At 52.5% G+C, this 22,013-nt stretch overlaps 1 pseudogene; it reads left to right on the top strand.

Moving 5' to 3' along the window:
* Window positions 1-4,129: 4,129 nt before the first annotated feature.
* On the top strand, window positions 4,130-20,296 carry LOC115655233 (annotated as a pseudogene).
* The last annotated feature ends 1,717 nt before the right edge of the window (window positions 20,297-22,013 follow it).

Genomic DNA, 22,013 nt, shown 5'->3' with positions numbered 1-22,013 from the left:
TGACATTAAGTAACCTCTCCGGGCCACGTGACGCCCTTTCGGCCAACCCATTGGTCCCTTAAAAATAGAACCTGCGTCATTGCTGTAGGATGATGTCACCCTCAGCTGCCATTGGCTGGGCTGAGAGCAGGAGTCGGCCCAGTTTTAAAGGCACAGCGCGCTCCCGGCTGGACTGGGAGGAGCTCAGCAAGTAGTGCTCAGTTGCACCAGGGGTTGCTCCTACGGCTCACGCCTTTTGCACCTCCACGAGGAATTGCCCACATTGGTGCACCAGGGTGTTGCTCAAGTGACATGACTGCAGCTTCCACTGGGGCCCATTTGCACAGGAGGCAGTAGGGGCTGTGCAGCTTCACTGGGAACTGCTCACACGTTTGTACTAGGGGTCGCTCGGTTATTGCAGGAATTGCTTGCCCTGTTGCAGGAGGAATTGTTCACACGTGCCAGCAGAGCTTCTTACGTAGTTGTAGTGTGACTTGCACCGCAGGCGGCTCACATTATTGCATGGGGACATTCCCCGAACAGAGTGTGTGCAAGGTTTCTGATAGCTTCAAGTCAGGCATGTAAGGAGGTTTTGGCCTTGCAGTCGGAGAGCGCCCATCCCCAGCGCTGGGAACATTAGCGTTCATCATTTGAATCTGACATGATTACAACCTGATTTCCTCTGTGCTACTTCAGACAGGGGCTTTCAAAATAAATGACAAGGGAGATTGGACACTTGAGATGGCATAAAGGGGTCTCACTCGCAGCTGGTGAGGCTGAACAACTGCATCTCCTGTGGGTGTCCACCCACCAAACCCAAGAAATCCTACACTACCATCTTCAGAACAAACCAGAAATCATCCAGGGCAAAATTGCACCTCAAAGGCAGGAGGGAGGAAGGGGGATTTTTTAGCCCGTTAAAGCAGGAGGGCCTAGGGTTTCTAGTCCTGGCACTGGGAGGGGAGAGTGGGCTAGTGGGCTAGAGCAGGGAGTGCGAGTTGATTGAAATCCGGCTCCACTACCACAACAAACAGTAGGATCAGAGGCGATCTATATTCCTGGCTTTGCCACTGCCTCAGTTTCTTCCCTCTGTAGGAGGAGGATAATAGCACTTGCAGGAGACTGGCAAACCTTTACTAATGAATTTTCATTGTGTGCTTTGAGGTCCTCTCCTAAGAGCACCTAGCTCTGGCAGAGTGCTATGTACTCTATTCCTTTGTAGTGGTTATGATACACCGTGAGTGTTCAGAAACATTTATTAGTGGAACCATGGTTAACAATGCCTCCCTTCCCATTGTTTATTTGCATAAATACTACAACCCCAGAACTTTGGAGTTCAGCCCAAATCCCCTCAAAAATAAGCCACCTAATTGTCAGGGGCCATGTTATTGATACTTGCAGGAGTATGCCACACTAAATAGTTAAATCAGCATGCTGCCCCTTTGCAGCATGGGAGTTGTAGGCAGAGGGTGCATGACAGGGACTCTAGCCTATCATGATGCTTCTCCTTCTTACTCTGTAGCCCAGCCCTAAGCTCCTAGATCTGTAATGGCTGCCTCTAGTGATGTACTGGATGGGCCAGGCCTGCTCTTAAAGGGGCCTATGAAGGTTTAGCGATGGGTCCCGCTCTAGCAGGGAATGAAAAATGCAGTTCTACACAGCTGTTGCCATGCAGGTGGCTGCTGGTTTGCACTGGGGAGGTTTGCCCTGCACTGTATTGCACACAAATGAGCTGTGCTAAACTTGGTTGAATTACATTGCACTGCTGTGCAACACACCAAAGAGAACTGCATTAAAGCTGGTGTGACAGCACAGAACTGCGTTGCATTCAGCTGAATTGCACTGCAGTGTCTCAATCTGGAGTGCAGTTAATTTCACTGGAATTCACACAGGGCCAAATTCTCCTCTGGATGACTCCGTACAATCTCAATGATATCACTGCATCCGTTCCATAGAAGCTTTTTGTAACAATGCACTGGCCTTTAAGGCCAGAGGGGATAGTTTGGGAGGCCATATACCCTGATTCCATGTGTCTGGGGACAGCAGATGAAGGTTGGAAAAATAATGGAAGTGACCATTAGGAAAGAGGAAATTGGTCCCAGGGAGCAATTAGTGTCTGGGAGGGTGTGACAGGTTCCCCAGGTGCAACCTGGATCTGGGGTACCCTGGCATACCAACCTAGGCTCCCTCTCACAGTGTGATGCTGTGACTAGCTAAAAACCTCTCCAAGTACTGCACTTACACAGCCATCCACAGGTAGGGACACGCCCAGCTGAGTTATATGAATGCTTCTGCTAGCCGCTTATAAACTAACAACTGAGAGGCTCCAGTCAATTCCCCCAGCCTAGAACCCCAGGGCTGTACTGTATTGCCCTGGTCAGAAGCCTGACCGGTGTAAGTTTATTACCCAGTCTGCCCCTCCCTCAATGTGGAGAGGACATGCACCAGCTTTTGTTCACTGAGCAGATTTCCCAAGCACTTCAACCAAAACACACCGTTTAAGGTAAAATATAAAACAGATTGATTAACTACAAAAAGACAGATTTTACATGATTATAAGTAGTAAGCGTAGAGATCAAAGTTGGTTACTTAAGAAATAAAAGTAAAATCACAACCTGAGCTCTATAAACTAGACAGGATTTGAATCAAGCAGTGTCTCACCCTGATGGTCTAGTTCCTTAATACACAAGCTGGGGTTCTCCTTTCCAGCCTGGAACCACCTCCCCAGTTCAGTCTTTGTTCTCCAGACATGTTTCCAGGTGTTACGTTGTAGGGGAAATGAGGCCAAGTGATGATGTCACTTCCCCTTTTTTTATAGTTTCTGTACCTGAAAGACTGATTGGGGGTTCAACAGGTCAAGACTTTTAAAATGATACCTTACAAGGCATACTTTGTGCAAAAAATATAATAATCATATCACCCTGGTAAATATGGGGGTGCCAGGGTATTGCTTTGGGGTACAGAGTGTCACAAAGGGGGAAGGTAATGGACCATCCCAAACCATTACTCCTTGAAGGGCCTAGGACCAGAAGCTTTGAGGAGTGGGCACAGCAAAACTCCACCCTCTCCCATCCAGGACAAACAAGGTTTGGAGTTTAGATCCCTCTGGGGAGGATCAAGAAACTGAACAGTGATTGGCCAGATGACTCAAGAGGACGCTCCAAGCCCAGGAAAGGCGGGATTTGCTCAGATGGAGAGGAAAAGCTCAGGTGGGACACAGTCCCGGTCGGGAGGGCTTGTGAAACCCCTGAATCTGAGAGCAGGCCAGGCAGACCAGGACTGAAATCGCCCAGTCTCAAGAAGGAGGGCTGGGAAGCCCTGAACTTAAAGAGGGTAGCTGGTTAATTTGAATTAATTAGCCCTAAGAAAGGGGGAATATTATTCTTAAAGACTCTGGGTATATCTGGATTATTCTCTGTACATATAGGGAAACTGAGGCAGGGAGCTTGGAAAGCTGTCCTAGGCCACAAGGGGCTGCTATAGGACAGCATCAATGTATAGCTTTGAACCTGTGAGCTACCAGGCACCCTCAACTACTCAGCTTCCCAAAGGTTCAAGCCCTAAATGAGAAGAGCATTTTGGCTCTGTGTTATAGAGTCATAGACTATCAGGGTTGGAAGGGACCTCAGGAGGTCATTTAGTCCAACCCCCTGCTCAAAGCAGGACCAATCCCCGGGCAGATTTTTGTCCCAGATCCCTAAATGGCCCCCTCAAGGATTGAACTCATAATGATGCAGTTGCATTGAAGCAGAAAGCACTCTGCTACATTTCATTTCACGGCTACAGTTGCATGTAATTAGCAGCATTTCCTTGAAATGCAAGGGGCTGTACTGTGCTAGAGGGACAGGGGAAGTAGATTAATTGAGATGGAGGCTGTCAAATTTAATTGCACCATGTTGCAATGCGTTGGAGTAGGTCACATGGAGTAGAATTGCATTAGGAGACTCTTAGAAGTGGGATACCTGACTTGAGGGGCCGTGGGTGAAACCAGTGGTGGCAATGAGTGAAGGATACCTGACTGGAGGCTGCCCATGGGTGTAACCAGGGCGGTAGGGATGGGGGATAGCTGACTGAAGGCCCCATGGGTATGACCTGGGTGGCAGCGAAGGGGGGGATACCTGGCTGGAGGGGCCCATGGGTGGAACCAGGGATGGCAGGTAAGTAGATATGGGGCTGGAGGGGCCTGTGGGTCTGATGTACCACTGCCTAGGAATACACATTGAATCCCAGTTTCTAGGGCCCCAGCCATGGGCTGGGCTATGGAGTTAGGGCAGGCCCCCACACAGAGCCAGCCCTGGCCCCCATCATGCCATGGCTTCATGTGTGGATGAACTTGTCTCCAGCAGGGAGAGGCGCTGTGGGCTAAGCTGAGAAGGGATTTGGGGCTCCTAAGCATCTTAAGGCTAATGGCTGAGGGAGGTGAAGGGAGAGTGGTCAGTCCAGAGGACAGAGATGGCACTTCGGATGGGGGATGGCTGGGCCCCACAGGGCAGGGCCATGAGGAAGTGCAGGGGGGCTGCAGGGAGGGGGGCAAGTGCTGTGCCCCTCCAAAGTCCCCATCCCCATGATTAGAGCAGCCCCCTGCTGAGACTCTGACAGCAAGGTCACCTCTGTCCCAGACATCCCCACCTCACCCTGTCCTTGCTGTCCCTCCTCACTGTTGCTATGGGAGGCCTCCCCCATTCCTCTAATCTGCAGCCCCTACAGTTAGAGCATCGCTTTGTGCCCCTAGTGACTGCTTCACATGTGTGTGACATACATACATGTGTGTGCACGCACACGGGAATTCCCACATACATGCTGCTGTGCCTACCAGAGGGCAGCTGGTGCTGGTGGGAATTGTTGCCAAAGTGAGGTGGTTAAATGGGCAGAGAGGGTGTCCTCTGGGATACCTGGGGACTGCAAGGTGCTGGCAACCCAGCTCTACCCTGGACCTAGCTCAGAGGGACAGGGAGAGGGTATTGCAGAGTGCAATGCCGGGGGCAGACAGCTAAGCCCTGGACACATGCCATAGAGATGCTCAGGGGTGAGATGGGTGTGTGGGTGGAATGAGATATACCACCACTTGACAGAGGATTTGTGGGCCAGTCCCGTCCTAGCATATGATGAGTCTATGGCAGGTCTCAGCCTCTCTCCCTGAAGCTGGATTCCTGCTGGGAACCGCCCCTTTCAATGGGTGATGAGTCTACCTGGTCTCAATCCATCTGCCCCCCTCTCTCTACACCCCGTGGGGCCAGCCCTTTGGCCCCTTGCTTAGGACCATTAACATTGTGACATTCAGGGGCTGATTTTGAGGGGGACCACCCCTTGCAGGTGTACCTCTCTCCCTCCCATTGCGACACGAGAGGGTGTGGCCGGATGAGAAGTGGATACACGGACCAGGCTATGGAGGCCAAACTTCAGCAATAGGTGACTGAGTAGCAGAACTGAAGGCACCAAATTAGGGGTCAGGGGGATTATCTTGGTTCCCACAGGAAATGCGCTGATGTGTGAATCCAGTAGGAGGGTAATGATTAACCCTAAATGTGCTGTTCTGAAGTAAGAACGGGGGCATGCCTGTGGGAAGGTGGCCAAACCCAATCCCCTTTGATCAAGATGTGGGGCGGGGGAAGGAAAGTTGTTTGCTGGATGGATGTGTCTTTAAAGGGATGATGTGAGGTTGTGGAGGAGATAGAAGAGAGTTAAGGGTTCAGAAAGTTAAAGGGGCAGAGACATAGAAAGGTAAATGAGGGCATAGACAGGGCTCCTGGCAGGGGCTGAGACTTGACACAGTTTGTGCACATGTGAGGCACATTGGCAAAGGATCCCCCACACCACCCAGGAGAAATGGTTCGGGGGAGCAGAGATGGGCAGGTCACCCCAGAATTGTCTCACTCTGCATCATTAGCAACACTCTTGACAGGGTCTGTGACTAGTGCCAGCTTGCTGGGGGATAAGCCAATGCTGGGGGCAGTGCCAGTGTCTGCTCTCCAATGCCTGGGGCAGAACCAGTGCCCGGTCCCCAGTGCCAGGGCTGAGGCAGTGCCCAGTCCGCAATGCCTGGTCCCCAGTGGCTGTGCCCAGTCTGGCTCCAGCCTTCTCTCTTCAATCCCAGCCCTGGATCTCAGTTCCCAGTCTCCAGTGCCTACTTCCCCCTGCCTCCATGCCAGCTTCTTCTTTGTTAGCAGCTGCCTCTAATTGTGGGGAGAAGAGGGGAGGGCACTCTGGGTTAGCAGCATAACATGGCAGGAGTCAATCGTTAACCCCCCTCTCCACCTTCCCCTCTGCTCGGTATATAAGGCAGCCAGGAGCTGGGAAGAGCTGCTCCTTGAGGGAACCTGTGCCCATTTCTCCCTGCAGGTGCTGGTCGCTATCTCTCCCTGGAGGTGCCCGTCTCTCCCTCCAGTCACCCCAGGAGGGGCTTGTGCCCATCTCCCCCACCATCTGGTGTCCCCTGCCACCCCCCAGCTATGGCATTTGGAGACCTCCTGGAGAAGGTGGGCAGTGCAGGTCCCTTCCAGCTCCTCTGTATCCTGCTGCTCACCGGGCCTGCCCTCCCCATTGCCAGCCACAACCTGGTGCAGAACTTCAGTGCCGCCTCCCCTGAGCACCAGTGCCGCCCTCTGCCACCAGGCACCAACGCCAGCTGGGTGGGCAACACCACTGCAGCTCATGGGGGGCTCTCCCTGGTCCCGAGCCCAGAGCGGCGCTGTCACTTGGTGGGCACCCATGGGCAGCATCCAAGACCCAACGGTTCGCTGGGCAAGGCAGGCGAGACAGAGCCCTGCCAGGACGGGTGGTACTACGACCGCAGCACCTTCTCTTCCACTGTTGTCACTGAGGTATGGCTGATAGCCCCCCTTCTTCCCTGCTGCCCCAAAGCAGAACCATGAGGTGGGGGGAGGGGATAGAGTGGGGATTGTGGGAAGAGAGGGGTGGGGAGGTAGGGGATGAAGAGGGGCGGGAATTGGGAGGACGGTAGGGGAGAGAGAGAATGGGGAGAGTTAGGGAGGGGGCCAGAGAAGGGTGTGGGAGAAGGTTGGGTGCTGGGGGATACATGGCTATGGAGTTCCAGTCCCTCAGGTCAAACCACTGACTGGAAGGGGGCCCCCTGGAGGCACCATACCCCGTCTCTGTGGGCACTGATTGTCTGTCTGTCTGCCAGTGGGATCTGGTGTGTGATCTGGGCCCCCTCCCGGCACTGGCACAGACGCTGTTCATGGTGGAGCCCTCCTTTTCAGAGTCTTCTCAGACAGGTGGGTGATGGGGGATGTCCCCTTGAAACTAATGTCCCCAATCCTGGATCAGATCCCCTCTCTCTGCTGCCCTGGCTCAGACCAATGGGCCCATCCAGCCTGGTATCCCCTCTACCCCCTCCCCCTGGATCAGACCAATGGGCCCATCCAGCCCAGTGTCCCCACACCCCTGCCGCCCTGGCTCAGACGCATGGTCCAATGTTAGGTCATTCCATGATGCATGGAAACACTCCCAGATGCACCCTACACTTGCGAGTGGTTTGCTCCTCACTTGTTGCTGGCTGGTTATTGATGCTCAGCTCTCCAGCACTGCCTGTTAACCATGGGTTGTGGGTGACAACCCCAGCTGTCAGCGAAGGCACGTCCGTCACTGATCGGCACTCAGCACTCAGCCAACAGGCGTTAGCAAGGGCTGGTTATTAACAAGGAGGTCCCATGCTTTGCTGCTTCTGTTGGCCCAGCACTTGTACACACCGTGCATCCCTCCATCCCCTGCACAGCTCCCTCTGCTGCATCCAGCCCCTTCTAGTTCAGGGACTTGCTGCAAGCCCCCTACCGCCTCTCTCATGCCAGGGTCACCCATTGTCCCCTAGTGCCAGGGGCTGTGGGCACGCCTCCTTCCCCCCATGTACCCTCTCCCCATTGTTATTTGTCTGAGAGATGTCATTCCCCCACACACGCACTCTGTTGGGAGGATGGGCAGAGCTGAGATGGAGTGTTGTCATGCTGCTAGTGCATTCATTGGTGCCCTCAGCCAGTTTTTTGTTCTCGGGTGCTTGAAGCTGGGGCTCTGCTAAAGTGCTGCTGGGGCTCCGGATACCATCCATTTCCCTCTTCCAGTTGTGCCCAAATTCCCCATAGCTGTTTTAGCCAGGGGTAGGCAAACCTTTTGTCCTGAGGGCCACATCTGAGAATAGAAATTGTATGGCAGGCCATGAATGCTCACAAAATTGGGGCTTGGGGTGTGGTAGAGGGTGAGGGCTCTGGCTGGGGGTGCGGGCTCTTGGGTGGGGCCAGAAAGGAGGAGTTCAGGGTGCGGGAGGGAGCTCCGGGCTGGGGCAGGGGGCTGGGGGGGTCCGGGCTCTGGCTGGGGGTGCGGGCTCTGGGGTGGGGCTGGGGATGAGTGTTGGGGGTGCAGGAGGGTGCTCTGGGCTAGGACTGAGGGGTTTGGAGGCCGGGAGAGTGATCAGGGCTGGGGCAGGGGATTGGGGCCTGGGAGAGGGGCAGGGGGGCAGGCTCCGGGCAGTGCTTACCTCAAGCAGTTCCCAGAAGCAGCGGCATGCCCCCACTCCAGCTCCTACGTGAAGGCACAGGCAGGCTTCTCTGAGTGTTGCCCCGTCTGCAGGCGCTGCCCCTGCAGCTCCCGTTGGCCGCAGTTCCCGTCCAACAGGAGCTGCAGGGGCCATGCTTGGGGCGTGGGTAGCGTGCAGAGCCCCCTGGCTGTCCCTATGCATAGGAGCCGGAGAAGGGACATGCCATTGCTTCTGGGAGCTGGGTAAGCCCCAGACCCTGCTTCCTGGCAGGAGCTTGAGGGATGGATTAAAACGTCTGAAGATCTGAATGTGGCCCTGAGGCCGTAGTTTGCCCACCCCTGGTTTTAGCAAAATTAGTGCCTGGAACGTTCCCTGAAATTCTGGGCTGGATCAGACACAGCACTCAAAGGTTATCATGTTGCAGACAGAACGAGAAATGCCAGGGCATTGGGCGTACGGCCAAGCTCGGTCAGTTACCGGCTATCAATGAACAATGATCAAGTGCTGGCCACTTGTTTCGATGATCAGTTATTTACCAGTAATGATCAGCTGAGCTGGGGCAGTTACTGTTGATCAGTGATTATCATCGGTCAGTTACTGGCTCCAAACAATCAGAGATGCCTGATGGAGTGCTGCAGTCTCCTGTGGCAGTGAGTACCGCAGGTGAACGGTGTCATAAACAGATAGCTAAGGGTTAATGTCTCTTTCACCTGAAACACCTGACCAGAGAACCAATCAGGAAACCGGATTTTTTCAACTTTGGGTGGAGGGAATTGTGTCTCTGAGTCTTTTGTCTGCCTGCCTGCTTCCTCTGAGCTTTGGAGAAGTAGTTCTATTTTCTAATCTTCTGTTTCTAAGTGTAAGGACAAAGAGATCAGATAGTAAGTTCTATGGTTTCTTTTCTTTGGTATTTGCATGAATATAAGTGCTGGAGTGCTTTGATTTGTATTCTTTTTGAATAAGGCTGTTTATTCAATATTCTTTTAAGCAATTGACCCTGTGTTGTATCATCTTAATACAGAGAGAACATTTGTATTTTTTCTTTCTTTTTTATATAAAGCTTTCTTTTAAGACCTGTTGGAGTTTTTCTTTACTTCAGGGAAATTGAGTCTGTACTCACCAGGGAATTGGTGGGAGGAAGAAATCAGGGGAGGTCTGTGTGTGTTGAATTGGCTAGCCTGATTTTGCATTCCCTCTGGGGAATAGGAAAGTCCTTTTTGTTCCCAGGACTGGGGAACGGAGAGGGGGAATCACTCTGTGTAGTTTCACAGAGCTTGTGTCTGTGTATCTCTCCAGGAGCACCTGGAGGGGGGGAAGGGAATCAGGATTATTTCCCTTTGTTGTGAGACTCAAGGGATTTGGGTCTTGGGGTCCCCAGGGAAGGTTTTTCAGGGGGACCAGAGTGCCCCAAAACACTCTAATTTTTTGGGTGGTGGCAGCAAGTACCAGGTCCAAGCTGGTAACTAAGCTTGGAGGCTTTCATGCTAACCCCCATATTTTGGACGCTAAGGTCCAGATCTGGGAATAAGGTTATAACAAACGGTCTGACATATGAGAGCTGTGTTGCTCCCCCTGGGATCTGACCCTGGACACTCCCCCCTGTGATGCAGGTTTGGGCGGCGGGTCATCCTGCTGTGTTCTCTGCTGTTGGTGGCTGTCATGGGAACGGGGGCTGCCTTGTCCTCAGACTTCCTCATCTACTGCACCTTTCACCTGCTGAGCGGGGTTGGTCTGTCTGGCTTCCTCCTCAACTACATCTGCCTCAGTGAGTAGCCCCGGGGAAGGGGAAAGGGGACAGGGCCTTTCCCCTCTAGGGTCACCAGCTACAATCCAGCCCCAGGGCAGGGGGACCAACTGGCTTGTGGGGAATAAGATATGGAGCTTTCTGCTCCACTGGGCACCGTCTCCAATCTGGCCCTAGAGTCGGGGCTGGTTGGCTTCGGACGATGGGATATGAGGCCTTTCCTCACCAATGGGCACTGGCTCCACTCCAGCCCCAAAGCGGAGGGACTGGCTAGCCTAAGAGGATGAGGAATGGGGTATGGGGGCCTTCCCCATAGGGGGCACCAACTCCAATCCAGGTTAATGACACCCAGGGACTTTCCCCATCCAGTGTCGCGTTGTATAGCACGCAATGACTTTGCTGTGTTTCAGCCCAGTTCCTAGCAGGAATATCTCGGCTGGCCCAAATTGTGGGAGGCTCGAGTAGGGAGACTGAAAGGACCACAAAAATGAGCCTCTCCATCCCCAAGGCTGGTCTGGGCTGAGGCCCATGAGTGATGGGTGTGGGGAGGGGCTTGGACTGAGAAAGGAGCTCAGGAGTCACCCCCCAGCTCAGATGTTGCATCCCTCTGCCCCTGCCCAGGTCTGGAATGGGTCCCCACCAAGTCCCGCGCCTAGTGGTGACATGGCTGAGTTACTGCAGCATGGCAGGCCAGGTGGTGCTGGCTGGCCTGGCCTACAGCATCCGGGACTGCCGCTGGCTGCAGCTGGCCATTTCCACCCCCTTCTTCATCTTCTTCCTCTGCGCCTGGTGAGTCCCCCATCCCCAGAAGGGCCTTGGAGAGGAGTGGGGTCCAGTGGTGAGAGCAGGGGGCTGGGAGCCAGGACTCCTGGGTCCTACTTTTGCTTTGGGAGCGGAGTGCGGTCCAGTGGTAAGAGCAGGGGGAGGACTGTGTTCTGTTCCCAGCCTGGCCACAGCTTAACTCTGTGACCTTGGTAGGGGGAAATCACATCCCCCCATGCCTCAGTTTCCCCCTCCATAAAACAGGGGGCTGAAGAAACGACAGAAAAGTGCTTTGAGATCTTCCAGGGATCAGCTCTGTCTGAGTGGCGTCCCGGCTCTTCCCTTCCCCAGGTGGATCCCAGAGTCTGCACGCTGGCTCATCGTCAACCACAGGCCTGCAATGGCGCTGAGCAACCTGAAACGGGTGGCCCGGATCAACCAGAAGCAGCTGGGTGGGGACAGCATCTCCCTGGAGGTGAGATGATGCCCTTTGACCCCTAGGGGGTCACAGCATGTCCCAGCCCTGATACCCAGCTGGGGCTGGCCCTGGCGAGGGGAATGGGAGGTCATTGGGGAAGCCCCAGCAGGGTTGGCACCTGGCAAATCTCCTTGCCTGCATGGCACTGGGAGCTGGGAAAGCCGAAAGGGGGCAGGATCTTGTCCAGAGAGGAGCCCCCCCCAAAACACAGTGGGGGCAGTGAGGTGGATAGAAGTTCCTTTGTGGGGCATGGAGCTGGGGGGGCAAAGGAATGAGGGCAAGAGGCGCACATCACATGGGGCGAGGGCCCTGATCCAGTCTAGGGTTGAAAGGGCTTAATCTCTCCAACCATCCAATTCTGTGCACACTCATGTGTCTGTCCCTCCATCCCCACTCACACCTGTCCTCCATCCCTCCCCACACACACCCATCCATCCCGCCCTCCCCACACACACACACCCATCCCTCCATCCCCACACACACCCTTCCATCTCTCCTTATCCACACACACCCGTCTATCCCTCCCTCCCCAACCATATCCATCCATCCGTTCCTCCCCACACACATCCGCCCATCTCTCCATCCCCACACACACCCTCCATCCCTCCTTATCCACACACACCCGTCCTCCGTCCTGCCCCGCACACACTCGTCCATCCCTCCCTCCCCACACAAATCCATCCATCCCTCCATCCCCACACACACCCATCCTCCATCCCTCCCCAAACACATCCATCCATTCCTCCCTCCTCACACACATCCGTCCATCCCTTCGCCCCCACACACACCTGTTCACCCCTCCATCCCCCACACACCCATCCATCCCTCCTTATCCACACACACCCCTCCTCTGTCCCTCCCCAAACATATCCCTCTCTCCCTTTCCACACACACCCGTCCATCCCTCCCTTCTCACACACCCATCCATCTTTCCATCCCTCTCTCCCGCACACCCATCCATCCCTCTGTCCCTCCCTCCCCATGCACACCCATCCATCCCTTTCACCCCACACACAACCATGCATCCTTTCATTCCCACATACACCCATCCATCTCTGCCTCCCACACACACCCGCTCATCCCTCCCACACACACCCATCCATCTCTTCCTCCCACACACATCCATCCATCCCTTCTTCCCCGCAAACACCCATCCATCTCTCACACACACACTTGTCCCTCCCTCTCTTCCTCCCTCCCCACACACATCCATCCATTCCTCCTTACCCACATACACCTGTCCTTCCTCCCTCTCCACACACACCCGTCCATCTCTCCCTCACACACACACGTCCATACCTCCCTCCCCACACACACACTCAGCCATCCCTCTGTCCCTCCCTCCCCACACACACCCATCCAGCCCTCCCTCAATCTGTTGCTCTGGTGCTGGCCCTCTCCCAACATTCAGGGCTGGGATTTGCCCTCCCCCCAGTTACCCTCTCCCAGTGGCCAGGCTCCCAGGACAGACACCAAGGACAGAAGCCATGACTAAGGTCTCGTGCTGAGCTCCTGCCCCCCAGCCTCAGCCCTGCGAGAGTCTCAGTTAGGGCAAGATGGGGGGTGGGGCTCTGGGGCTGGCTAGGTCCTGGGCTGGGCCAGTGGGGCCAAGGGAAGGGGCAAGTCCGTGTCCAGCCTCCTCCTCGCCTGGGGCCCTGAGCGGCCAGGGCACTGCTGAGCCACCTTCTTTCTCCTAGATGTTGGAGAAGGTCGGGGGAGCCCCACTGGGAAAAGCACCTGCTCCTGCCTTCGCCTCTTCCGCACACCAGCCATGAGACGCATCTCCTGCTGCCTCATGAGTGTCAGGTAAGGGCCCTCTGCCCAGCCAGCCTGCAGCTCAGAGCCTCCAGCACCAGGGAGTGATCCTCCCACTCCCCAGAGGGGATGGACAGAGCCATATATCCTCTGTGGGATAAGAGTACCTTTCGGGGCACAGCTAGATGGTGCTGGGTGGAGGGGTAGGGTTGGAACTGGATAGAAGGTCAGCTGTGGTGATAGACAGAAAAGGAGAAGAGGATCCATGTGGAGAGGGAGGGATGGACAGATAGTCCAACGTCAAGATAGTCAGGATTTAGTAATGAGGATGGATGGACACAGATACATCTTCCTGGATCTAAGGAGGGGATGGAGTGTCTGAGGGACTCAGGTACCTCTGCGAGGATGGATGGATGGATGGACACAGCTAAATCTCTGAGGAGGGATGGAAGGATGGACAGAGGGACACATCTGTGAGGCTGGACGGGGGGAGGGATGGACACAGATATATCTAGGAGGATGGATGGGGAAGGGTTGGACACAGATGTATCTAGGAGGATGGATGGCAGGAGGGATGGACACAGATGTATCTAGGAGGATGGAAGGGTTGTTTATGCCCCTTCTGTCACAACCTCGCTGAGCTCTCCATGTCACCTGTGAGTCCTGCCCTCTCCACTCTACTCAGCAGCTTCTCCACCAACCTGTCTTACTTTGGGCTCTCCATGGACCTGCCGGCCTTTGGCCTGGACATCTTCCTGGTGCAGACGTTTTTCAGGGCCATTGACATCCTGGCCAAGATGGCCTGTGCCCTGGCCCTGAGCTACTTTGGACGCCGAGCCATCCAGGCCAGCTCCCTCATCCTGGCCGGTGTCTTTCTCCTGGGGAGCATCCCTGTGCCCAGAGGTAAGGAGCCCCCTGTACCCTAGGTTCTCAGTCCACTCAACCTCCAGCAGTGATGGGAGCCAGGTTGGTCCCACTGAGCTAAGAAGTGGGGGAAGCCCTTGTGACATGGCTCTGCCAAGAGTCTCCTGTTACATGATCTTCAGGAGAGACGGCTCGGAGTTTAGAGTGGGAGAGTGGGGCTGGGAGTCGGGATTCCTGGGTTCTATCCCCAGTCCTGGAAGGGGGGTAGGGTCTGGTGATTGGAACAGGGTGAGCAGCTAGGAGTCAGCATTCCTGGATTTTATTCATGGCTCTGTCTTGACAAGCCACTTCACCTGTGCAGCCCCATGCCTCAGTTTCCCCACGGCGAAATGCTGCCATGATACCTTACATGGCTCATGTGACAGCTGTGACATGGGACTGCCGTGACTAAAATGTGCACTGGGCTTTGTGATCTCTGGGAAGGCCAGTTCCACATCCCCATCTCTCTCCTCTCCAGAGATGCTGATGGTGCGACTGGCTCTGGTGGTGCTGGGAAAAGGATGCCTGGCTGCCTCCTCTGTCTGATCCTACCTGTATGGGGGAGAGCTCTTCTCAACTGCTGTCAGGTAAAATCAGGACTGGGAATCCCCATCTCTGTGATTGTATAAACAGCCCCTGTGCCCCACCCCAGAGGTGGTTGCCTCAGTGTCGGGCAAGGGCTCCCTGTAACAACAGCCCCTGTGCGCCACCCCAGAGGTTGCTGCATCTGTGTGTGGGGCGTGCTGTTATTGTTATCTCTCACAGCGCGCTGTGTCTGGCAGGCAGACAGGAACTGGCTTTACCACTGTGATGGCTTGTCTGGGCGGCATAGTGGCCCCGGTGGTGCTGGTGGCCGGGCAGCAATTTCCCTTCTTGCCGCTGGTGATATTTGGCGTGGCTCCCGTTGTTAGGCCTGAATAAAGATATTGCAGACACAACCAGGTATGCCAACCTGACCAAAGTCAGGCTAACAGAGGTTTGTGGGTAATTCCTGAGTGGAAAACACTGAGAAGCAGCAGCATGTCTCACAAGCACTGGGAAAAAGTGAGATAAGAGAGAAGCTGCATTCCTGGCGTAGTACCAGATGTGCTGTGTTAGGGCAGCTCCTTCGAAGAACTGATAAGAGCCCTAGTTTCCCAGCCTCCTTGTTTTCACTCCCTGGTTTTGTTCTTTGTTTGTTTTTAACTCCCCTACATTTCTAGCTTTAGGCATGCATGTATACTAAAAGGTGTCTAGTTTCTAGTTGTTAAAAGAAGGGGGTGGGTTGCTCCAGTGAATAATTTATGACACGACGGAACTGTCTATATAGGCTTATACTAAGATGTAAAGGGGGAGGCTGGTTCTCTCTGGAGACGAGCTGCTCTCTATTGATGCGTGCACTTGTCAATAAAGAGCTTTTGATCGGACCTTGCTGGTATTGCCTGTCTCTCTCACGGTCAGACAACAAACTTTGCCGTCTGGGGATTAGAGTCCCTGACATCTTTGACGACTCCGCCGGGACCCGTCTGACTCTCCGGCGGGGGATCGGACCCTGAGGCAACCCAGCGCACATCCTCTGGATTAGAGGAGCCTTGTCTGGTGATCTGATCTCTGCGTTGGCGATAAGGCGTGTTCTGTGAACCAGCTGAAGCTCGTAGAAATCCAGCAATGTCCGCCTACCCGTTGAGTACGGTCAGGTTGTCAGGGTTAGAGTCCCTGACAACTTAGGTCTGGGTTAGAGTCCCAGTCCAGATCTGGGTTAGAGTCCCAGTCCAGGTTTGCGCAGGATCCAAGTTGTCTGGGTTAGAGTCCCAGCCTGGGTTTGAGTCCCAGTCCAGGTGTTTGAGTCCCTGGAGAGGTAAGCGAGCGCTTGACGCAGGGAGGTGGGGGTTAGAGTCCCTTTACCTCGACCCGGGGAAGAGGGGTTAGAGTCCCTTCATGAAGAGGGGTTAGAGTCCCTTCACTAAAATGGGACAAGTTGGCAGTAAGTGCCTGGGGGACGCCCCGTTGTCTCTGATACTTAGAGATTGGAAAGAGATTTCTGAGACCGCTGGTCTAGTTAAATTTAAGATGAGAAATCTGTGTTGGATCCAATGGCCACCATTTACCTTTCATTTGTCCCCGACTAGAGACTGGCCGGAGGGTGAAACCTTTTCCATAGATAGGATGAACTCCTTAAGGGATATTTTGGTTTATCTTAGGCCGGGACAAATGGATTACTTGTTTGTATGGTATAATTATAAACCTATGGAGGGACGGGTAGCTTTTGAAGCTGTTTGTATGGAGAGCTCTTGTAAAAAAATCCCCCACCATATGCCCTAGAGCCGCACCGGGAAGAGGACAATTTTGTTCCTGTTCTTCCCCATTTGGTGGAGTGCAAGGATTCAAAAGCAGGTTAGGGACAGTTCAGGGACAGAGGAGAATCAAGGGGGAGCTCAGAGTGATGTTCCCTCATCTTCAGAGGAATCAGGCAGCCTCACCCCCTCTGTGCAGCCTCCAGCCAGCCTTTTGCAAACTTGGTCAGGGACTGCTTTTCAAACACCCCCAATATTACGGCAGCCCTCGTCCTCGCCCTTGTGGACCCCCACTAGGTTACTTAACTCCATGAGGGAGAATGTTTCTGAGACACCCCTGATATTACAAGCCTCGTTGAGAACTTATCTGGTTCTACTGGTTCTACATGAGATGGTTTTACCCATACCCTGTTTGCAACTTCAGATTTATTTAACTGGCAGTGCACTATGCCTCACTTATAAGACAATCCTGAGGCAGTGGAAAGAATGTTCTGCACAATCTTTTTCACTCATGTGCCCACTTGGGCAAATGTAAATCAGTTATTAGATACTCTCATGACAGAAGATGAAAGACAAAAAGTAAAAGAAAAATCTGCAGCTCATTTGAATGCACCTTGGCTAATTACTGACCCTAATTGGAATCCCAATAATCCAGCTCAAAAGACAAAGTTGGATGGATTTTTGAAAGCTGTTTTGAATGGTATTAGAGATGCAGGGGAGGCTACTCCAAATTGGAGCAAGGTGACTGCTTGTGTTCAGCATCCAGACAAGCACCCCTCTGACTTTTGTGCTCGACTGATTTGTGAAGTTAAAAAGCATGGGAATTTAAATCCTGAAACTGATCATGGAAAGGAAATGGTTAAAATGGTTTTCATGTCACAATGTGCAAAGGATATTGCAAAGAGATTTAGAGAACATCCAGATGGTACACAAGGGAAAAGTTTGTCTGAAGTAGTTAGCATTGCTACTAGAATGTTTAATGGGAGAGAGGAAAAAAAAAAGGACATAAGGAAGGGTGGGGGCTAGTTAAGAAGCCCACCCTCCTAGCTAAACTGGTAGTGGAACAAGCCGGTGCCTATGGAAGGGACAGTTCAGTGAGAAAAGCAGGATTGGGCCCAGGCGGGCAGGCAACAGACAGAGAGATTGGAAAACAGGTTGGAAAACTTTGAAGGTGTAGTGGAAGGAAGGAGTAAGTAAGTGTAAGCATGGAGATTTCAAATACCCAGGACTTACTTGAAATGGTGATTTGAGTTGATAAAAGTGGCTGTTGAGAGACAGGCAAGTGATTTAAGGGAGAGTGAGAAGTTAACTCTGTAGTTGCTGTAGGAAACAGCAGTTGAACTTTGTAAAAATGCTAAAGAGGAAAGTTCTTGATGTCTTTGAAATGTTTGTAAATAAATTGAGGCAAAGAAATTGTTAATTGCAATCATTTAGAATTTAGTTAAATTAGCTGAAGAATGTATATAGTGCTATGTAATTGAAATTTTATTAGGCTCTAAGGGCACTATAAGTGGTGATGTTTTCTTTCAGTGTTTGAAAGCAGGAGTTAAAAGTAAAAAGCAAGCCAAAAAGCATCTGTATTAACGCAGCAAAGAATCCTGTGGCACCTTATAGACTAACAGACGTTTTGGAGCATGAGCTTTCGTGGGTGAATACCCACTTCTTCAGATGCATGTGGTGGAAATTTCAGATCTATTGTGCCTTTGAATTTTTCTAGAAAAAGCAAAACCATTACAGGGTGATGTGCTAGTAACCTCTCCCCTGTAGGATGCTGCACCACGACTGTTTTGGGAAAGAAGAAGAAACACTCACTCCACTGAAATTGCCAAAGTCCAGGAATTCCTAACTAGAAAGGACATTAAGAAGTGACCATGGTGAAGAAACAAAGAATTGTACACTGGCAGGAAGAAATTTGTAGGACCCATGCTTGGGAATGTGGTATTGATTGGATTTTGGGTTTATTCTACAGGCTGTGCCCTGTGTTCTGGATAAATCCTTCAGCATGTATTGCTCTCTCTAATTGGATTTTAAATAACAAGTACCCGAAGAGTTTGTTCTGCCACTGGAAATTTTACCTGTATTGAAACCATTCCAGTGACTAATAATGTAACCCCCTCCTATGCTATTAATGTAAATGCGTTTTAAAAGTATCTGAAAATAGTTAAATAACAGATGTAATATAGTACTACACCAAGAAAAAATGGTATTAAATATTACTGAGGCTGGGAAGGCATTGCAGTGGGATCTAGTATGTTTGGAAATTCAGGATTTCCTGAATGACCAGCTGATGGCCATTCGGAGTGATCTTGAGTACCTAACTTGGCCCACTGCCCTTACAGACACATCAGGAGTACCATCTGATCTGTGGTCATGGAGATATACTAAAGACTTTCTGGGTGGAAGTGTGAACATTTACAGTGCTCCTTCCAAGCATTTGGACCGGGGGGTGTGGGCTTCCACATACCAAATCCTGACGGGTCCATGGGGAGGATGCACATGGGACTGGATTATTCACCGAAACATCTGGGAAATTAGACCACTTGGTATACCTAACTGATTTATAGTCAGTGCCCCAATCCCTTAGTTGTCAGACAAACAGGATTCCACTCTTTTGTCCGTGCACTCATTCCTGGATTGTGGGTGGCTAAGCTCAAGAGAGCCGTTGTAAATATTTCTGCAGAGATTGAAAAAACAGCTAATGCATTAATAGACGCTTTCCAAAAGTTGCAATGAGAAACTGATGAAGTAGCAGAAGTAACTTTGCAAAATAGACGTGTGCTAGATGCCATGAATGCTGAATTACGGAGAGGCTTGTGCTCGCATCGGGGAAAAATGTTGCTTTTCTGTTAAACACTCTGGCTTAATTGACAAGGATTTACAAGCTATTAAGAATGTTGCTGTTGTTTTCCATGCTGTATCTCTTGATCACACTTTTAGTTTTGAGGACCTCCTCCCAGACCTTGTGTCATGGTTTACTAGCCTCTCCCGTACAATTGTTAAATGGATATGTGTCCCAAGAGTCCCGTTATGGTCCTCTAGGGACAAAGGGGGGATTGTTAGGCCTGAATAAAGATATTGCAAACACAACCAGGTATGCCAACCAGACCAAAGTCAGGCTAACAGAGGTTTGTGGGTAATTCCTGAGTGGAAAACACTGAGAAGCAGCAGCATGTCTCACAAGCACTGGGAAAAAGTGAGATAAGAGAGAAGCTGCATTCCTGACATAGTACCAGATGTGCTGTGTTAGGGCAGCTCCTTCGAAGAACTGATAAGAGCCCTAGTTTCCCAGCCTCCTTGTTTTCACTCCCTGGTTTTGTTCTTTGTTTGTTTTTAACTCCCCTACATTTCTAACTTTAGGCATGCATGTATACTAAAAGGTGTCTAGTTTCTAGTTGTTAAAAGAAGGCAGTGGGTTGCTCCAGTGAATAATTTATGACGCGACGGAACTGTCTATATAGGCTTATACTAAGATGTAAAGAGCGGGCTGGTTCTCTCTGGAGACGAGCTGCTCTCTATTGATGCGTGCACTTGTCAATAAAGAGCTTTTGATCGGACCTTGCTGGTGTTGCCTGTCTCTCTCGCGGTCAGACAACGAACTTTGCCGTCTGGGGGTTAAAGTCCCTGACACCGTCGTGTCCGGCATCGCCGCCTGCTTCCTGTCAGAGATGCACAATGTCCCCCTGCTGGACACCATAGAAGAAGTGGAGAACAGGTGTGAGTCACAGGCTGCTGGGGTACATCTCCCGCTGCACTTTCCCCCTGCAAACCTCTTTTCCTTCCCCGTCAATCCCTTCCCACCTGCCCTTTCCATCCTTTTCACTCTCTCCCTCTTTTGTTCCAGAGCCAGAAGGAAAGGCAAGGAGACAATCGCCGAGGAGACCATGGCTCACATTGTCCACTCAACCAGGATCTGAGCAGCCTTCCCCGCCCCCAGAGCCCCCAGTCCTGGCCTCCCTCAGTGCACAGGTGCAGGCTGCACCAAAGAGCCCACAAGAGAGAAGGAGCCACCTGCTACTCCCTTTGCAACTTAGGAATCAGCCCCCTCAAAGAGACAGGGCAAATGGGGGGGTGGGGGCTTCTGAGTTGTGCCACTGAGCTGCCCCTTAGTGGGGGACCTACGCCACACATGCAGGCAGCCTGTGGGGCATGGACAGAGCAGGGAGACACCTCCCCGAACAACACTGCCAAGTGTAACTGTACCGGCCCCCCTTGCTGGTGTATATTGGCCTGACACCCGCCCTGCCTTCCAGCCAGGTGGGGCTTTAAACTGTCGCCTGTGGGTGGTGTGTATTGGCCTGACACCTGCCCCTCCTCCGGCCTGGTGTGACTGTGAACTGGCTCCCTCTGGTGGTGTATTTTGGCCTGACACCCACCCCTCCTCCGGCTTGATGGGGCTGTGAACTGGTGGTGTATATTGGCCTGACATCCACCCCTCTAAAGTGACCCCCCCCTACTGGGGGAGGGGAGCTCCGCATCTGTGGCCCATCCAGCCAGCAATGATGGTTCATGAGATGCAGGTTTCTGTCCTCCTGTGAGCTGAGACCCAGCCAACAGATTTCATAGCTGCTGATGAGCCACTACCAAGCTGGGCTTGGATTGGATCCTGTGGCCAAACTGATGCTCTGACCCCCTTTGGGACAAATTGAGCAGAGTGGGGAGAAGGACTTGGGGGCTCTGAAGGTGTCAAGGGTGCCCTATTAGGTGCAGGGAGTTGTGGGGCAGCTAGGCAGCTCAGCGAGGCTGTACAGGAGGTGGGCTAGCTGGATCCAAACTGCAACGTTCATCAATGGGGCTGGAGTTTGGAGTGACCCTTCCATGTTGGGTATGAGCCCCCAGGCAGCAGGGATAGGATGTGTGTGTGTGGGGAGGTGCCTAGGTGAGATTTCCTGCACCTCTTCCTGTGGCCTTCTGTAAATTTTATAAATGTACTAAGAAATGTACTCAGCCACACTAAGAAATTTCCGTTGCTCCTGATTCCTGCACACCAACCACCCCATGGAGTCAGGGCTGGAGCTCCTCTGGAAATAAGGGCAGGAGCATGTTTCTCCCTCCAGAAAGTGTTGATATTTTCAGCAAAAATCTAAGCATTTTGATTCTAAAATACCACTTCAGTGCCTTATGGGAGATGTAGTTTGGCAGCCTCCTGCTCCTGTCTTCTTTGTGAGATGGATGCCCTGGTCAGACTACATCTCCCATGATGCATCATGGTCTTCCCTCTTGTAGATGGGAAGGGAATGCATCTTGGGAATCCCTGACTGGTGCATCATGGGTGATGTAGTTTGAGTGCCTCATGCTCCCATTCTCCTCTAGGCTGGGCTCCCAGTATAAACTGCATTTTCTCATGATGCACCACACTCTTCCCCACATGGGGATGATGGGTGTCAGAAGCAGGAAGGCTCCTGCAGGGATGCTGGGGACTATGTACATAGTAGTTTCCATACCCTAAAGAAGCTGCCTCAAGTACTGGCTTCTAGCAGAAGGGCGACGGATGTCTAGTGGTATGAGCACCCTCATGTTATGTCTGTGCTGTGGTAGGAGATTAGCTCCCCTAGGGGGAAGACTGGAAGGGACAATCTACCCCTGGATACCAGGTGAGTTTCCTGTTCTGGGCATCCCAAACAGTAATCACCA

Source organism: Gopherus evgoodei, chromosome 7 (assembly GCF_007399415.2).
Source record: "Gopherus evgoodei ecotype Sinaloan lineage chromosome 7, rGopEvg1_v1.p, whole genome shotgun sequence".
Classification (NCBI taxonomy): domain Eukaryota; kingdom Metazoa; phylum Chordata; order Testudines; family Testudinidae; genus Gopherus; species Gopherus evgoodei.
This window is presented reverse-complemented; position numbering and strand designations above follow the sequence as displayed.